This window comes from Copidosoma floridanum, unplaced genomic scaffold (assembly GCF_036245765.1).
Source record: "Copidosoma floridanum isolate Cflo_tuat_1 unplaced genomic scaffold, Cflo_Japanese_pri ptg000007l, whole genome shotgun sequence".
NCBI classification, from domain to species: Eukaryota; Metazoa; Arthropoda; class Insecta; order Hymenoptera; family Encyrtidae; genus Copidosoma; species Copidosoma floridanum.
The window spans coordinates 2,535,691-2,554,710 of NW_028321884.1; the positions used below are offsets into that span (position 1 = coordinate 2,535,691).

The 19,020-nt window shown below is 47.5% G+C and overlaps 1 protein-coding gene across 1 annotated transcript in view; it reads right to left on the reverse strand.

The window, feature by feature from the left end:
- The window catches only part of dpr12 (defective proboscis extension response 12), a 114,375-nt gene extending 95,832 nt beyond the window's left edge, over positions 1-18,543 (reverse strand). The window contains exon 1 of the mRNA XM_014348729.3: positions 18,382-18,543. The gene's annotated coding sequence lies outside the window, so the exon portion shown is untranslated. The remainder of the gene's footprint in view (positions 1-18,381) is intronic.
- Positions 18,544-19,020: the final 477 nt, after the last annotated feature.

Genomic DNA, 19,020 nt, shown 5'->3' on the forward strand with positions numbered 1-19,020 from the left:
AGACAAACATCTCCCTATCTCTCTGCCTCGCCATTGTCTATATCTCTCGGGGGGGTTGCCACTGTTGCCGATGCGAAAGAGAAACTCGGCTGAAACACGAGTGGGTCTCGATCCCCTATTGTGTACCGCGAGCCGCGTGGTTTGTGGTGCAGCGCGGCTTTACTTTCATTCCGACGCATCTCTATTAGCGCGCCGATTCTCCCTCGCCCACCTTTTTCTAGTTCTTCTTCGAATTTTCTCGCCTTTTGTCACTCGAGGTGCACTCCAGGCGAGTGCACTACGAGTTTGCGAGGCTCTCCGCGTTGTTTTGAACTAAAAGAAAACAGTAAATGTTATTTTGCTACCGCGTATGCGAGAGGGACATGTGTGGGGGGGAAACCTGTTCGCGAAATTCAATTTAAAAAGTACCTTATCGTGTACGTGGGGGGGGGGGAAATGTTTCTAACCCCTGGAATGTTTCAACCTTCGTTGGAGCTCCTTTTTGCCCAGCAATCGTTTTATAAACATCATAACCGAGTAAATTAGCGGCGGTGCAAGAGCTACTCCACAAAAATGAACTCAGTTTCGTAATTCTCAGCCCGGTTATTAAATTTTTTTCCCCTCGGCTTTCAAACGATCCAACTCAGCTAAATGAATTTTCCTCACTCGAGTAAAGTGCCAATTTCATTAAACCGAATTCTTTCTTTTTTTCACTAAACAGAAAATAAAAGGTATCCGCCCATCAACAAGCACTGGGAAAAAAAACGAGGAATTTCCTTTCACGGACGAAAATTCGAAAAAGTGGAACGTGCAGTCGCAGAGTTACACGAGCGTCCCAACTGTGCGCCAATTACTTTTCATGCGAAATTAAAAAACTACCGATAGAGTTGCGGCCAGCGAAATGCAAAAAAAAAAAAAAAAGCACGAGTGCGAGAGAGAATAGGACAGTAGCCAAGCGACAAAAGACCGTGTGATCGATGGGGAGGCGCGTCGGACACGTGTTTGCTGAACAGACAGCCAACTGCACCGAAGGCAAATATGTGCATTAATGATGAAATTGTTTTTCAACCGGGTAGTTTCGCCCATATAGCCTATATATGTATATATATCGACGGCGGAAATCTGGTGGGGGGGGGGGTTTCTCTGTTGTCGGTCACTGATCCGTGCACGCGCGTGCGGTGAAACGACGGGCCGTTGTTTGGACACGGTCTAAATTTTATTGACCAACGATCGTGTGACTGGTTGGTACCTTTTTTTTCCGACGATCAACCGGTGATTATTGTCTTGGCTGTCGGTAATTTACTCGATACGTGTATTTTTTGTTCGGTGAATCTTTGGGGAAAAAAGTATATTCCGATCCATCCACAAAATTGAAACTATCATAAATACAATTTTCCTGACCAAACTACCACGGGTTACCTTTTTTTTTTCCCCATTCAAAAACGTCGGCGAAAATACCCGAGTAATTTGAAAGCAGAGAGGGAGCGCCAAAGGCTATACACACGCGCGTCTGTACAATATTGTGTGCACTGGCCAGAAAGCAACTCTGCATAAATGCCCATAGGGCGTGAAAACTTTTCGAGGCGAAACTAGTCTCGCTCAATTTATCGAGCCCCTCCCCCCTTTTTTTTCTTTTTCATCTAAAGCTCACTGCGTTTTTATTTGGGGAGAAAAACTTGTGCACATTTATTAATATGTGTAAGAAAAAGGGTCGAGATTTGGCTTGCAAATGAGCTCACGATCGCTCAACCACGTAGTCTTATGACCGCTGCCACCCCGCGTTTGACTTGCCACTGTCACTTTGAGGACGGCGTGGCCAACCGCTCGTTCCGTCCCACTGACATGATGTATATCCCGGAGTCAGCTCCTTTTCCACTGTATTTTACCTCCTGGAAAGTCGAGGGCTCTCCTACTCACCGACTCTTTCGCGAGACTATTCATTACCATTACGATTGCCCTTTTAGGTTTTCAATCGTTGCATGAAGTACAAAACTCGTTGTTGTTTTTTTCTCCCCCCTCTCCCCCCAAAAAAAACTATGATTCACACCAAGCCCGGTACTTTCGGCCAAAGTTCGCGATTCTCTTGCCAAAGGGAATCCTCAGTAGTAAAGGTCAATTGCAGTCAGACACGCGATACACGGGGAAAAAAATCACGCCGGAATCCCAGTTTTCGCATCAGCGGTACTTTCTCCCCTCGTCATCACCTCGCGAAAATCCATCCCGTGGGCTTTACTTACCCCACATCCACACCCCTACAGCAATTAGAGCTAGAAATTACAGGCAGAAGGCGCAAGGTGCACCGCAGCGCGCGCAAGATCGCCCGTAAATATCAATAAGCAGCAGAGTCTGGCTGCAAGTTCGTAATTTAAAATTAATTGTACCAGTGGTTGGGGGTAGGGGCGGGGGGAGGACGCACACGAGAAGTAAAGTTGGCCAAGTTCGAAGTTGTCCAAATCCCCCGGAACGAGAGCGCGCAGTGTGCTCGGAATACACAATTGTCGCGTGCACCCCCTTCCCCTTGATCGACGATAGCAACGTAGCTCCTATTGTTATTCCGAGAATATGTTATGCACGGGCATTAGCATCGAGGATACGTTGCAGGTAGCTCGAATTTCGCAAAAGTGGTAACCACACCCCGCGCGTGCCCTATATATATAAGCGGCGAGGGCTAACGAGCGGAACTATTTGCAAAAGGACGAGCGGAGGCACGATCAATTGTTTATTTACGCGAACAAGCGGCATTAAGGCGAGGACGAGCAGGTCATCTGCCACTCGGCTTTTTCAATTATTCCTAGGTGTAGGGAAAATACGAGCTCTCGTTACGCTCCGTTAATGGGAGCACTAATAAGCGTATTCTTTGCAGTTTTTCTTCTTCTTCTTCTTCTTCTTTTTTTACGCCGTTAATAACGTTGAAAGGAAAGCCTCGTTAAAACCCAAGGTATATATATGTACACGCGGGGGGGGGGCAAAGAGAGGTAATAACCAAGCGTGTTTATCCACAAGACGGTGCGGATTCCATGGCGGACGTATACATGGATGACGGCGGAAGAGAGTTGCGGAAGAAACAATTATTAGAGGGTCTCTTGACGGAAAGGAAAGTTATATACAGCATCGAGGCTGTCACGGCGACAAAGTGTGTACCCTACCTTTGAGCTAGGGGTATCTTGAACGCCGGGGAAAGAAAGACCGGTTCTCCTCGGTGGAGATAAGGTGCGAGGGGTGGGAAAAGGGGGGGGGGAGCTCTACACCACCCGGGGATGAGAAAACTTTGAGCTTTTGAAATTCCCGCGGGCTCGCGCCAGCTATTACCAGAGGACAAAGGTGCACCTCCAACGTGTACCCCTGCCTGTTGTCTACTGTCTCTCCCACAGGTATACCACCACCACCACCACCGCCGAGCTTTCGTATACTTTGCACTTTATAGGGATGAAGCTTGTACCGGCGTTTACTTATTCTCGCTCTTTCCATCCCCACGGGGAGCTTCCATCTGCCCTCCTCCTTGTTTTTCCACGACGCTGCTATAGCTAAGTGCAAGTTTTACGAGGCCCCGCTGGAAAGCGGGAATATCAACAATAATAGCCGTTCAGCCTGCAATTTCGGGGGGATCGACGTGTCGGCGAGTCAATTTTTTTTCTCTCCTTCCTCGCGCAATAACCGCGTCTCGAAAGTAATTCGCCCCGCAGCTGACGCGCAAAGGGTCTCTGTACGTTTTACATGCATTACGTGCACGCCGACGGAGGAAGCGACAACCCGTCGCGGGGCAGAAACTTTTTACTGGCACCCGTCCATCCCGACCATCCCGGCGATTAAACTTTACCTCCGACGAGGATAAACAAAAACAAGGCGCCCGGCTCGCCCTCACGCGTTATTTAACGGGGGGGAAAAAATGGCCACGTGTATGTATGCGCACAATATAATCCGCGAAAACAAATTTCATTCCGCACATTGCTGTTTTAGAGTATATGTATATACGAGCGCGCGCTGCGGCTTTCCGAGTGCGGTCGGTAATTAATGTCCGTTATAACCTGCAGCGGCTACGAGAGGGGTGGGGGGTGGTTGTACATATAGCTTATACGTATATATATGTATATGGGGTGCACGGCTCTTCTATCGATAATAAACATTCCCGCAAAGCGCTCGAAATAGATTCTCCGGGAATTATTGGCCTTGGGTCAAATTTTCCGTGCCGATCCCCCCCCCCCTTCCCTTATTGGCTTGTAGTACCGATATCACCTGTTTGTTCGTGCGCGCCAATACACTTCTCTCGCGGTCCAACGCGCGCGTCTGGCGAATCGTTGCTCCGGTGCAGTTGTATATTTTCCATCGTTCTCCGGGTCGATGTGGCTTGTAATTCCAAAAATGCGAAAAACCTGTACATATATTTATATACGTCCCTTCTTTGGCGCGCTTCGGCTTTGTTGTTTCCGCGGCGCCGCACCCCTGCGAAATCGCCCCTCGATTTCGAAACAACTTTTGAGAGGCCATCCAGAAGCTTTTACCGAAACTGCCGTCAACTTACTCCGAAGCAGAAGCAAAAGAGAGGGAGGAAAGTTTCGAATCAAGTTGGGGAGACAAACCGAGCGCAAAGGACAATACGCGGACTGGATGCCGACCAATACGCTTGGCCAGCCGAGCGTCACTGAAAATGAAAATGCAACGAACAACTCGAGAGTTGCTCAACTCTCTCCGTGTATACATGTATGTGTATGTATCTGTTGCGCGTCGCACGCGCTCTTGGGCACACACATACATATATACACCATTGGCGAAAAGTCCAAAGTCGAAAAGAGATCCCCGTGTGTGTGTGTGTGTATACCGTACCTACGAGGTTTCGCTCGACTAGTCGGACTTTCCATCAAGAGAACGAGCGATAGGTGGAGGAGGAGGGGAAAAAAAAGGGTTTCTCCCTGGATTTTCTTCAATTTATCCAGCAGTTCGGTCGACCGATTCCGGTGCTCGAGCCACAACCTCCACAAATAAACGTCAGTTACACCCCTCAACTTTTCCCCCTCCTTCCAATAACAATTTACTCGGACTCTGTTTCTCATTTTTTCTGTCTACTTCCAATTGTATAAATTATCGTTCGACAGTGTCCAGCCCAGGCTTTTTCTTTCCCGAGGCGCCAGGCATTTGTTTCGGTACACGCAACTCGATCAAAGAAGGAGTCCCCCCTCGAATGCCTCCGAGAAGCAAGTATATTCATTGGGAATTCACGATACGAACTCGGACGACCTCGTCTCCCGGGGGATGAACGAGAGAAGAATGGATAAGAAGTAGAGGATGCCTCAAAGTAAGGAAGAGAAAGATCGGAGCGTAGCTCGATATCTTTTTTTTTTTTTTTTTTTTTATTGGGGGGAAAATAAAATCTTTGTAAATCGCGATACAGATGACGCAAAGCAGGAGCATACGAGGAAAAGACGTCAGAAAAATATTCCGAGTGTGAGGTCGGACGGGCCAGATGTCGGTGGATGTAAAAATTCCCGCACCAACCACTACCGATGTCATAGGTACACCTGACAAAGGGAGAATCTATGTTTCACCCAAGTACATGGTATACATGTATGAATGCGCAATTAACGTTTTTGCTCTAATTACCCGATGGTACGGCAACTTTGGGAATTTCACTTAGTCACCGGGGGGGGGGGGGAAGTTCCATCGAGCTCGTCATCGAGACGAAGCAAAGGCTCCCTTTGGAAGGAATCAAAGGAAGCAGGGAAGCAAGGAAAGTGATATCATCTCGAGAGAGAAAGACACAGATGCACCCTAATGCCTTTACCTCGCTCGCGTTTTTATCTCAATCTCGTTTCTACGAAACTCCAGCGGCGGCTCTTTGCCTCCGGGTCCTTTTTCCCCCGCACTCATAGCACACACACACACAAACAACGTAGCGTATCTCCCTTAGCTCGAGAGTTTTCGAGACCTGCTGCAGATAGACTTGTTTGCGACTCGAGTTTTCTCCACAGAGAGGCAACCTACAAACTTACAGGACGGATATCTACTTTCCAAAGACTCCCTTCTAACGTGTATCGTTTCGTCTTTTTGACGCTATACCGAGAGAGCAGCTTCTTCCGTGTGTGCGTATAGCCTGACTGATTCCTCAGGGCATCATTTTTTAAACAAAAGGCACGACACGTAGACGAGCTAGGCAAATGGGAAGATTTAGCCTTGGTCGATCAACAGGAGCGAGGGGATGAGGGTCGTTACTTTATTCATGCGTGATCGTGTAGGCCACGATTTCGCGGCTAGTTTGCGAGCACTGACCAACTGCACGGCGCGTCAAAACGAACAAGCGTCCGGGCACACAATGGGAGGGTATCCGCGCAACGACACAGTCCCATCAGCCGGAGGTTACAGTCCGTGACATTTGCAATTTTAAAGAGTACGCGTCCGACAGGGCGACTGCACGTATGGGACCCTTTCACGTCCAACCGACCGGTGGAACAAACGTGCGGATACCGAGTTGAACTTTTTTTTTTCTTTTAATTTAAAACAAATCGTTTTTGAGGGAAAAAAATCAACTCAAGGATATACCAGCTTCGGTGTGGGGTCAGGCACATCATTGTTTTTCCGGTCGGGGAAAGCTTCTTTGAGTTACAAAACAACAACAAAAGACAGTGTATACAAGCAACCCTCTCGGGGCATGAAAAATTTCAAGCAACGGTGGCCGGACAAACGTGCCGGCTTGAAAAATTCACGAACAAACGGTAGGGTTGGTGGGGTGGTTGGAGAATTTTCCTGCCCAGCAGAAAGAGACGCATATGTATATAGAGGGTGGGAGTTGGCAACTTTCTTAAATTTCACCAGCGCTCCGTAGGGGGGAAAAAAAAGCGAGCGGAACAAATCAAAAGTTCGACCAGGGCTTGAAAAAGGGCTACCTCAATTAAACATCCCTCCCCCTCCTACTGGCACGCGGAGACGTGAGATATCGAGATGGGAGACCCGGTTTTCCGGAGAGTGCCACCCCGAAACTTTAAATCTCGGGTCTTTCATGTACGCGCTCGAGGGAAGCCTCTTTATTTTAGTTTTCCTTCTTTCTCTCTTTTGTAAGAGTATCATACAACTATCACAACTCTGCTGTACAATATACATATACTTACAGGGTACGTCTGAACTTGAGTGCCGGTTAATTTTCTCACTGGCATCGTTGGTAGGTACTCCAATAATTATTGAGGCGCAAAACGCTTTGTGCAAAGGTTTATTTTCTAACAAAAAAAACCACCCCGAGCATTCGCTCGTGGTACATCGATTATTCCGCTACACAAGTCCTGCATCCCCACCGTGTATACGTGTATATAATAGTTTTGTGCTTCTCCAACTGCAGCTGCACACAGTGTATATACGTTGTACGCCCGTTCACAATGAGTCGGTCGATGCCTCGCTTTGTCCTCCTCGGAATCGCATCAAAGTATTAAATTATTCGCCGATGCAATAAATTGCACTCGACAGGTATGGAGCATCTTGATTAAGCTTTCTTTGTTTTATCGCGCATAAACAACAATAGCCAGGATGCAACGAATGAATAACCATCCGTGTATAAGTTGATGAGTGAGGGAGATTGAATGAGTGAATAAATATAAGGACTCGGGGTCCTCAATAGCCAAAGCTTTACACATTACCTTACAAGAGGCGGAAATAGTGGACTCACTTTACAAAAGACTTTGTAAGGTTCAAGCTGCATATTTATACAGTGGTAATAAAAAAATAAATACGATGTACAGTAGATGGGGGGGGGGGAAGTGTAGCAGCATCGCGCCGATGGAGCCATGCGTGTACGTGCAATTGGCTTTATTTGTCGTTTGGAATCCGGGAGGGAGAGCTGCGTGTATACGTGGTTGGCAAGCAATTTTCGCGACCTCGTCCACGTTGGCGCCGTCAATGGGGCTGTACGTAACAAATCTGCAGGAGGAGGAGGGGGAGGGGCAACTTTCGCAAAGTTAACAATTTCGAGGCAACACGGACAAGTCCGATAAATCGCGACGAGCCTTCTGCTCCATCAAACTCGCGAATCTTGTGTATATTTCGCTTCGTACCTACGAAAGGCGAGGGAAAAGTTTTGCAATTGGCTCGTTTCGACGACGCCGGGCGGGAATGGAAAAAAAATTGCGGCTTCTTTACTCGTGTATACCTATGATTTCTCTCCCTACTCCCTCAAAGTCCCTCGGAAATAGAAAAACGCGACGTTGGAATGTCCCCGTGCACGAGATGCTCGACAAACACACAAAAAATGTCCAAGATCGGTGGATGTAATTTACATGCGGGAATCCCTAAAATTAAACTAGTTCATCTCCCAAGGGATGAAATAAAAAATTCATCGCGCGTGATCCCGTTGGGCGTGTATTTTCAAAGCTACACCCCCACCCGCACGTATGAATGGCAATGGGTGCACGATCCCTGTACATATACTATATGTACGTCAGGGGAGGATGGAGGGAGGTCTAATTACATGCGAGCTTTTTGCGCCCGGCCGAGGTGGCTCGACAAATTCATCGATTCGCCCTCCACGTGTATCCTCATTCTTTTCCCCCTCCCAGTAAAAAAGAGACAAAGGGATCCTCGGGAGGGAGGAAGCGAGATGTCGGACAAACTCGCCATTTCTATTCAGCTCGAATTTTCGAGGCGTCCACGTATACGTAAGAGGAGCTGATGCTGCGGCTGCATGGACCGCACGGGCCGGAAAATCTGGGTCAGCGCGAGACGAATAAAAAACTGTCGATATCGGGCCGTGTCCAGCTGACACGTCGACATGTGTGCCGCGACGGCGCTTCTTCTTAATCATTCTCACGCGGTGTCATCGAAAGCACGGACAACCGAGATTTTACGAAAATCGGCTACTCGCAGGCACGACTTGAGCTGGAAACGAGTGACGCGCGTGACGTAGTGATAAGTATACACCATTATCGTGGTATGGGCTATACACGTAAATCGAGGGGGGGTGTTTCCTCGTTAAATATTTACGCGGATCGAGACGCTAATATCCCGATGATTATGTTTCCGAGCTTATCGTCTTACGTATACACGTGTGTTGTAGGGTATATGACGTGCGACTGTGTGTACACGTACGCGTGTTGTCTCTGTCAATACGGGATATGGCTTCGGTATATGTATATAATACGTGTGTACCTGTGCAGGGGTGTGGGGTGTACCCTCGGTGATATTTGTCAATTACCGGCGACTAACATTGATGGTGACGACAGCTCGTTTCCAACATCAACAAGGTGGAGACCCCTAAAACCACCTAGACGGTGAAAATAAAAATCAGATCGGAGCGACGATTTTCTTTTTTTTCCCCCCTTTTCGTTGCGTATAGTTGCTTTGGATTACTTTGGACGCGAAAGAGAGAGAAAGAGAAAAAAAAAAAAGAATGTCGAAAGCCCTGCAGTGGAGCCTGAATAGATAATGGCGCACCGGTGCCGGGAGCATGAACATAACGATACTTCCTCCCCCGAAGTCTCGGTACGTATACACATATATACGTTGTATATAAACCCGGTATCCCGTTCGTTGTTTATTCACTCTTTTACGATGCCGATAATTTCTACTCTCTGCCACATACACGTGTACATACATACATACTTATATAATATGTGTACGAGGGAGGAAGGATATGCAGGCGCTTGTGTTTTTCTACTTCCGGTTCTCAAAATATTTCTGTCGCGCGTTATCAACTCGGATAAATCCGGCTTTGCTCCCGCGTGGCAGTAAGTAAACACACATCGTCGTCGTCATTTTTATCGCGGGTATATTGCATTTTCACAGCTATATTTTTCCCTTCCTCGTATATATACGGCTCCATTCGTCCGATTCATATATATACCGGAGGGGGAAAAAAAAGGACATTATCCAAATATGACGGGGTAGGAGGGACGCAGCAGCTGCGAGTGCCTTGCGTTTTATGCCAGCGATGAAATTAAAAAAAGAAAAATCGCGAATTTCTCGTACTCCTTTCTCCTCGGTTTGGAGGGAAAAAAAAGGAAATGGGAAAAAATCAAGGGAAGGAGTGGTGTGTGTGTATATATATTCATTCGAGCTCTAAGCAGATAATCCCTGGGCATCCGGCGCAGAGGGGCTTATTGTTCGCGAGCGATAAAAAGGCGCCCGGAGAGGAGGAGAAGGAATAAGAAAGAGGCGGGCTCGCCCACTCGAAACGAGAGCACGCGAGGAAGAAAAAGCGTCGGGGGGGAGGGTGGAAAGATGGGAAGGGAGTAAAAACTCGGAGAGAGAGAGAGAGCGATCCTCGGGGAAATAAAGTTCCGGCGCTCAGGCTGTATACACTTTATATCACCGCTGGCCGTCCTCTCATATACGCGCGTTATGATACCGTTGAATCGCGAGAAACGCGTCTTGTTGGCGCTACATGGCAATGTATGTACGACTCTCTCGATCCTTGGGAGGTGCATCATACGTAGAGATGCGATTTAATCATCAAAGCGACCATCATTGGTTGTACAGGGGCTCTCGTATTAAATAGAGTAAATGTATGTGTATACGTCAAAAGTCACGGCGGGTGTGGTATATTATCCACCGATTTATATAACATCGGCTGGTGGATAACAGTGGTAGGTTCGATCTCTCCTCGGTGGGGGGGGGGGGGTAAATTCGATAAAAGCTTTTTAGCGTGTCACTCGATTCTTCCGACGGCAGCGTGAAGGAGGAGTAGACGGAGGTTAAGTGACAAGCGCGGGCCGGGAGGGCGCAGGTATATAGCAGGAGGGGGGGGGTTGGAGTAAAATCCCATTAAACCGGGGCCTGCCGCTACTCCCGTACACCGTACCGAAGAGGAGCCTCTTCTTCCGCTCGACGCATACAATCAGCAGCCGAGCGTTTGCGTGCGACATCCTACACCTCCTCCCTCCCCCGCCCCTGATTTTTCCATCTCCTAGCTACTACCCTCTTTTCAATCAGCGCGTATTTCCGATCTACTCATCGGGTGGTGCTTCTTTTCGCCCCTGATTTTCCCGATTCTCTCCACGTATTAGCTTATGGACTCCTCCGTGCTAGCGTCTCTCAAGAGCTTGCGGGGAAAGTACCCACGAGTAGGAGAAGAGGGGCATGTCGGGCGGAATCAATGATATTCTATTTTTACCCCCGATATTATATAGCCGTCTCTATGCCTTGGTCATACGTTGATCCTCCTTCCTTTGCTCTTTGTGTTACTATATACAAGAGCTCCGCCACTCCCTGTTGATATTCCCGCCGAGGGATATGAATAGCCCTGTTTTCGTCCCAAACCTTCAGTTCCAATGAGTTTCGTACGTGTCTTAATTTTTACTCTCATCATTTTTGCACCTATACATATACGTGTGGATTCGAGACTCGACAACGTGCTGTTGATACACCCACATTTATTGCCCTTGTAAAATCAACCACTCGGATTTTTGCCCCTTACTCATTTTATGTTATTTCTCCCCTTCTCAATCACGAGTGTTTGGTTCCCCATCACGGCCAGGCAGTGGCTCTCTCCTCGCTTCCTTATACTGTAACATATATATACATACACTCTTTAGGGTTTCATCTTCGGGTGAGTGATATTAGGCACGTGGGCCACAAGCCAAAGGAGGAGGACGGGGCTGTGATAGGCAAGGGGATCGATCGTCGGCGGGACGTCGTATATCTGCTCCTAAAATTGAGAAAATTGGAAAAGTATTCCCGGTGATCGCGCGAGCGTGAACCGATTGTACATATATGTATATACAGGAAAGAAGATGGTGCTGCGGACGGATATATATTATATACATCACGTCAATTTGTCGCGCAAAATTAATGTCCTTACATAACGCGTGTTTGAGAGGCTAGCTTTTTTTTCTCCCTTTTTGGCGAGTCAGCTGTCGAAGCTGCGTGATTTGGCCAAAGTTCCTTCAGATAAATATGAAAGGGGACGTTGGGTTACTGGATTTTTTTTTCTGCGGGGTAATTTAACCCATGCTTCAAAGTTATGATTTTTCTTCCTCGTGTACACACAATGTGATTGGTTTGTATGTACGATGTGGTAATTTTGCTCACTAATTTCATTACAGTATCGGCAACAAAACAAGTGCTTACACAATACTGACGGTATTCGATTGTGCTCATGCTGTATTACACAGATACGACTCAGCTGTTGACTAGAAAAAAGGTAAACTTTTTACTTTTTGAGATAGTGAAAGAGTATTTTTCACTAAAAAAACTAGTCAATATTCCCTATTTTAAATTTGAAGATCTTAACTTTCATAAGTAGTGATACTTCCGCCGTTAAAAATTCAGAGGGATGGACATCCCAAAAATCATGGACACCGATAGCGGAGTAATTATCGTCATACCGATTTTTTTCCCCCCTCTAATGGACGATCGACCAAACGCGGTATAACATTCAATTAACGAGCGATTACATTACTTTCGACCATACATACCCGCCCGAACCTCACCGACGACCAGTCAAAGCCGATCACTCGCGCTAACGCGCGCGACCCTGCATTATTCTGCGGCTTTCAGCGCCAGGCCTCCCTCTCCCCCACTCGCTTATGAAATCTATTTTACTCTCGCAGTCGATTGGTAACGCGCAACAATCGTCCTCGGATCCCCGGAAAATCCACAAATTTATAACAAGTACAGATACGAACGAGACAAGAGCTTGGACGGGACGGATATTATTATCAGGGGGAGCTTTCGTGGGCCATTAAAACCGAGCGGAGCTTTAAAGTGAACCACAAATGTGCGCGTGCGAATGTGTAAAAGTGCGAGGAAATAATGCAGCGATTCACGACCTGGAGATACCACGAGGGGTGAAGAGAAAAAGGGGGGGGGGAGGGTAATAAAAATTTGCCGACGAATTTCCGCAATTAGGGCGCGTAACGACGCCGCTGATGACCGGGAGTTTATTAACTGTACCCTCCTCCTCCTCCGTTGGCGCGCTCTTTTGTATTTGTTCATCAGCCGGTGCTCCAGCTCTGCTCCGCCACACCGCGATTGCTCGAATGAATTAAAAAAAAAAAAAAAAGGAATTAAACACACTCGTTTGTATCCAGCCATTATTATCGCTCTCTTGGTGCGATTCGGAGAGTTATGAGCGTGGCGGTTTAAACACCTAATAATTCCCATGAACCTGTCCACCTAAACTCGATGAGGGGGTAGACAACGAATACTTTGTCAAAAATAAAAATGTGAGGTTGGTAAAATAAAAGAGAGATACGACGCAATCAGTGTATAACAATGGAGGCTTAATTGCGACAAATTGCAATCAGCGCCAGATCGAAGCGCAGCGGAAGAAATTCAGGAATAGACGAAGCCGCGAGTGACAGAGAGACACTCCATTACTCAAAGCCAGCATTGTTCCTCGCCTCTGTCTCGTAGATGTAAATTTAATTTTGGCGCGTTACAACGAAGCAGAGACGCTGATCGTCGAGCAAACCTTTTCCCTATCGATATCCCCGTTTGCGTGCGCTACAATTTTCTCTGATTGATTACCTTTGCTTTGGCTCGAGCTTTTACTTTCTTTATAAATAAAACATCGCGACCGAAACAAAAAATGGACGACCTTACATTTTATTCGTCTCCACCAAGTCCAGACACGAAAAGCTTTTATTTTTCTCCAGTACAAACGTATATATACCTTCTTTCTGGTCTGTCCTGATGTTACCTCGAAACCGACGGTTGGCCGTTTGTTCGAAAACAATGATGAATCCATCGCTATACCGTAAATAGACATACATAGATGGAAAAGCCATCTTGTTCGTATTGTAGGAGAAGTTATACATAGATTATAATAAGATTACGATAGGTATGGAAAAACCCAGAGTGGATGAGCCGGGCAGCTGCTCTCTGGGGCTGAAAAGAGATGAGCCGGTTTGGGTTCGAGCGCGGAGCACCTGCCGGCTCTGAAACATTAATCCGGTCTCCTCGGCAGGGCTGCCTTTATTATTTCGCAGCAGCAGCGGCATTGGCACGATTTATATACACGGAAAAGAGTAGTTGAAGGAGAAGGAGGAGGAGGAGCCAAGTGGAAAAGCACCGAGTACCGGGCAGTGGATAACTTTGGGGCCACGGCTGAATTATTCGTGGAGTGGTGCATTATGCAGAGGAGCCAGCGAGAGCTGATGGCTGGCTGTGAGCCCCTCAATAAACGATGAGATGCATATGAGCGGGAGGTATGTACCACCGCCACCGTATAAGTAGGTAGATCGGCGTATACCGGAGAGCGTGTGTATATATATACGTGCACCGGCTCGGACGGAGAATTGGTGATTACCCGGCTCGTCCCTCTCGCGGCACGCGATCCCCCGGCTCGAGCCCAAAATTTCCGCTTTTCTCGAAAACACAAGTTTCTCCCACCCCTTCACCTGCACGTACAGGTATGCACATACATACCTCGCGAGTGTATATGCACGCCTCCTCTGGTTTTCTATGCCACGAAACTTTTTGTATACGTGCGTGTAGCTCGAGGGGGAGGTTTCGTGGGGGGGTACTTTACGCTTCGCGGGAGCACAAGTGCGCGAAGAAGCGAAAGAAGTGGGAACGAAGGAGGAGCTTGCAACTTTACACCGAGGGGGGGTATTCTGCAAAAAGTCCGGGGTTGCTGCGCCATACCTCACGCGTATAGGCCCGCGAGTGTCTCTCTCTCTCTCCACTGCGAGTTGATGGGAAAAAAAAAACCTCGGGGTTTTCGTACTTTCTCTCGGATACGTGTGGGCCGTGCACTGGAGACACCGCCGCGCGCCTGCTGTGCTACTCACTTATTTATCGTTTAGCGGAACGTTTGCGCGTATAAATACATATATATGCGCCCGCGAGTCTTTTGAAATTTCTCCTCGGCTTCGCGCGCGTTTTATCTTACACGCGAGTAATAATTTTCGAAAACAATAAAACCGAGCTCCGGTTTTTAATCCGCCGCCAACTCGTTTTCTCTCTTATTTATACGCGACCGACCCGACACAAATGCTCAGACTTTCTAATTAAGCAGAGTATAACTATCCAGTGTACCTATTATATAAAATCGAGATTGCTCCCGAGCACGGGGGTGTACAGTGGCAGGGGGGAGGGTATTATTTCAACTGAAAAAATACTCTAACGCGCGCGCGTGTACACGAACGGGGGGGGGGTGTAAGGGGGGTAAAAAAAAAAATAACCAAAGCCGAGTATCACAAAATGCTTTCGTAGGTGAAACACGCGCCGGCCATTTCATAGCCAGATAACTTTCAAAAGCGATGCGCGTGAACGCTTTTTCACCCCCTCCCCATTCCCCGGCGTGTGAATTTTTCGCCCAAAGAATAGTTGGTGTGTGTATATAACGGCCGGGCGAGTAGTTACGCCGCGTGGGTGGGTATAATACCCAACTACGCATCGCTGGGCTCGAGCTCGAGTGCGTGAACGCTCTTTTCACGCGAGCGCGCCCTGTGAAGGTGTACACGCCCGAAATTACTCTCGAACGAACGAAAGGAAAAAAAGTAAAGGGTATAACAAAACAAAAAAAAAGGAGAAAATAGGAAAAATAAATAAAGTCCGGGCCAGCTTGGTTAATCAAATCGGGGTACCACGTTGTTCTTGCGTGGCAAATAATGTAATTATCCCAAAGAAGGTATGAAAAAAAAGGAAAAAAAAAAGAGAAAAAAAACAGGAAAAGCAAAATTGAGAAGGGAAGAAAAAACAAAAGCGTATTCAGGTTACGGCAGGTGCTTCTGTTGCTACACTGCAGGTTAATGCAGAGGGGCTTAGAGCTGGTACTGTATGTATTTTCCATAGCTCTCCCGTGTTATTATTCCTTTGAGCTACTAGTGCACAGCAGAAACGACACCCGAGATAGGTACTACGTACATATAAATCCTGCCTCTGTAAGTACGTATACATAGACTACTCTCGAGTCGTGCAAAAAGAGAATCGCGCGTCCTTTGGCTGCCCTCCCACGTGTGTACACCCACGCAAGCACACACGTATACGGACGTATATAACCTTCTTAAACGCGCTAGCGGATGAAAGGGAATCTCTGATGAGATTCCACGGGAGACGCGATCGCTATCATCCGCCCTTTGTTTCTCGGCTCGCTGTAACCTTCCGGCAGCTCGTCCTCGCCGGGGCTCGCTTTCCCCGACGTTTCTCCGTTTTCTCTCTCGACGTTAATTTATTTTCCGCAATAATTAACGCCGCACGTCGTGCACACACACACACGCACACCGCATAAACTTTAATTTGCACCGCCGGAGTAGGTATATATACACATGATGTACCCGCTCCGACGAGAGCTCGTTATAAAGTATACCTATCCCGTTTTAGAAGCCAGCTGCTCTCGAGGTTTTCTTTTTCTCTCGTCTCGGATCAAACAGCTACAAAACGGGGCGAAAAAGGCTTGGTAATGGCTCGGCTTGCTTTTGTACGTATTCTTTCGAAACTTTTATTTGAGCAATCACAGCGGGTATTTATTACATCCGTGTACGGTCCAAATGGCATATGGATCGAATAAAAGTTGCTTTTTTTTTTTCTTTAATCTCGTTTGCTTTTGTTGTTATCAAACACGGTTTCGCTGCTATTTTTTCGTTGGCTTTCGCGGTTTATTTTATAGTCAAAGTTCGCGCGAGTCAAATATCATTCAAAAAAAACCAACGCGAGTTAAACAATTGGATTTTTATGGCCAATCCGTGACTCCCTTTCGTACGCGAATAAATACGGGCTGGATTTTTTTTCATCTCGATTTCGATGCACGTGCGTATACGTGTGTATACTTATACTCCACGTGAGGATTAATCCGAGGAAAATCCTTCGATAATGACGATTCTTCCTCGGAGTCGTTGCGAACAAGCGCCTCCCCTAGCTACAGTGATTGGATAACTTTCGAAACTCTCATCTCCGCTTCGTCGCAACTAAAAAAAAAAAAAGAACAAGGAAAAAAGGCGAAAGGTGGATTTTGTGCAAAAAAAAGGTGCGCGAAAGGGTATTGGACGGGTGGAGGGTTCGCTGTGTGCATAATAAATTTTTGTTAAACGTAACATCGGGCTGTATAAACCAGAGAAAATATATATATATATGTATATGGTCAGAGAGCGCTATTAAGCGGCCGCACAAATGGGAAGTAAAAGTGGAGGAAGAAAAATAAGTCCGGGACACGAAAAAGGTGTAGCCCGGAGAGGGCACAAAGAAAGGACTATCTCTTTCTGTCTTTCTTCCTCGCCCAGCCCCGAGAGCTGCATAGCTCGTTGGGCGCGATATAAATCCTCCCCCCCTTTCCACCCTAACTTCCTCCGGACGATAAAGCCTCGTTGATCGCGTTTCCTCGCGGGGCGAAATTATGCAAAAACAAAAATGATTCTAGCGCCGGGGGCTACCTCGAGCCTATACGTGACCGGATTATCCGCCTAGACTCTCCTCTCCGCGCGCGTCATGTGCGCCGTTAGTGGAAATGACAGAGAAAAGATACACGTATTTAATATGTATACGCTGCGGTGGCGAGTATCAAAACTATACGCATACTCACCGCTACCTACTAAATAATTCCTCTCTAATGACTGCTGTAAGTTATTTTTATCTTTTCACTCATCTCGTAAAAAAAAGGGCACGAATTTCTCCTATATCTCTCCCCAATGGATATTTATAGATCTGTTGTTCAGTAAAAATGCTGCGTTTGTTATCCACGGAGATTCTCCGTCCAGTCGTCCGGGGAGAGGCAGAGAGAATGCCATTATCCTTGATGCATGCAAACTACGTTGCAATCGATAGCCCCGATCCCCCAGGGGGGGGGGTGTATAGCGCACTATCCTCCGAGAAACCGCGCTTTTCCGCGAACGACAACCCCAGGGCGTCCCGTCCGGAAAATCAGAGATGCTCGGTACTCGAGGGCGAGTTGAATCGCGATGAGTCGCGGAGGATACACATATACATTCCAGTGGCTCTTCCCCCCCCCTCCCCATCCCTGTCATGGAAGCGCGTCATGAATTTTCATACACGCGGCACCTTCTCCCGGGTAATTCTGTATTTTAATTAGATTCCCCCGTCAAATGGGGGAAAACTCCCGGGGGGCCTGTAAATGCGCAACACCAGTTTGTTGCAGGTGGTGGGTTTAATGGCACCGAGATTCGGCGTTAAATCCGATAATGCATTCCGCGGGGCAAAAGTCCATCGAAGCCGCCAAATGTAGCCAACATACGCAATGGGGGGGGGGGACAAAAAAGTAGACTCAGATGTACACGAAAGTAATGCGAAACGCGGTCGGTTAGTGTTGCCGGTGCAGCAGAGGCCCATCCCTTCCCCTTGGACCCCCTCGACAACGGTACAAGGGACGAAAGGCTCGCTAGCCTTTGTCAATCAAGGTATAGACGAGGGTGCGCGTAATTGACGCGTTGCCATTTTTTTTTCCTCTCTCCATCGGCACGAGTATAGATGTATAGGTATATAGGTATAGGTGTACTAATTACAGATGGGAATTGACTCGAAGCGATCACTCACTTTTGACAGACAGACAGACGGGCAGACAGCTTGTTGTGGGGGTGTGCGTGCCGCGACAGACGACACTTCCGGATGTTAGTCGGCTCTTTGCGGAGATCCGAGACGGAAGGCGGCTATATATATATACAGTACTCGAAAGACCTATATAAACCACCACCAGCACGACCACCACCACCACCACCACCACCACTACCAAAACACAGCCACAACCACGACCACCTCACAAACTATCTATCTATCTATCTATTGATTGATTTATATATTATATATATATTTTTTTTATTGCTCGCACTTGTACAACAGAAACCACGGCACTTGAGCTTCCTCTTCTTCTTTTCGCAGTTTGACTGGGCCTGCATCGGCTCAGCCACTGGGCGCGCGTTCGGGGCCCCGGGGCATGATATATATCTCTCTTTTATTATTCAACGACGCACCTGACAGCCCTCAGCGGCAAAACGACCGATCCGCATCGCGCGCACTATTTTTCAACCGGCCGAGCATCCCCCGGGTAACAACGTCGCACTCGTGTTTCATCACTTTTAGACCTTGTCACCATGAAAACGATGATTATAATTGTGATTCGCAGCAAGGGGCGCTGGGGGTGATAAACAAACCACGGGTCGAACCCATAACTCGACC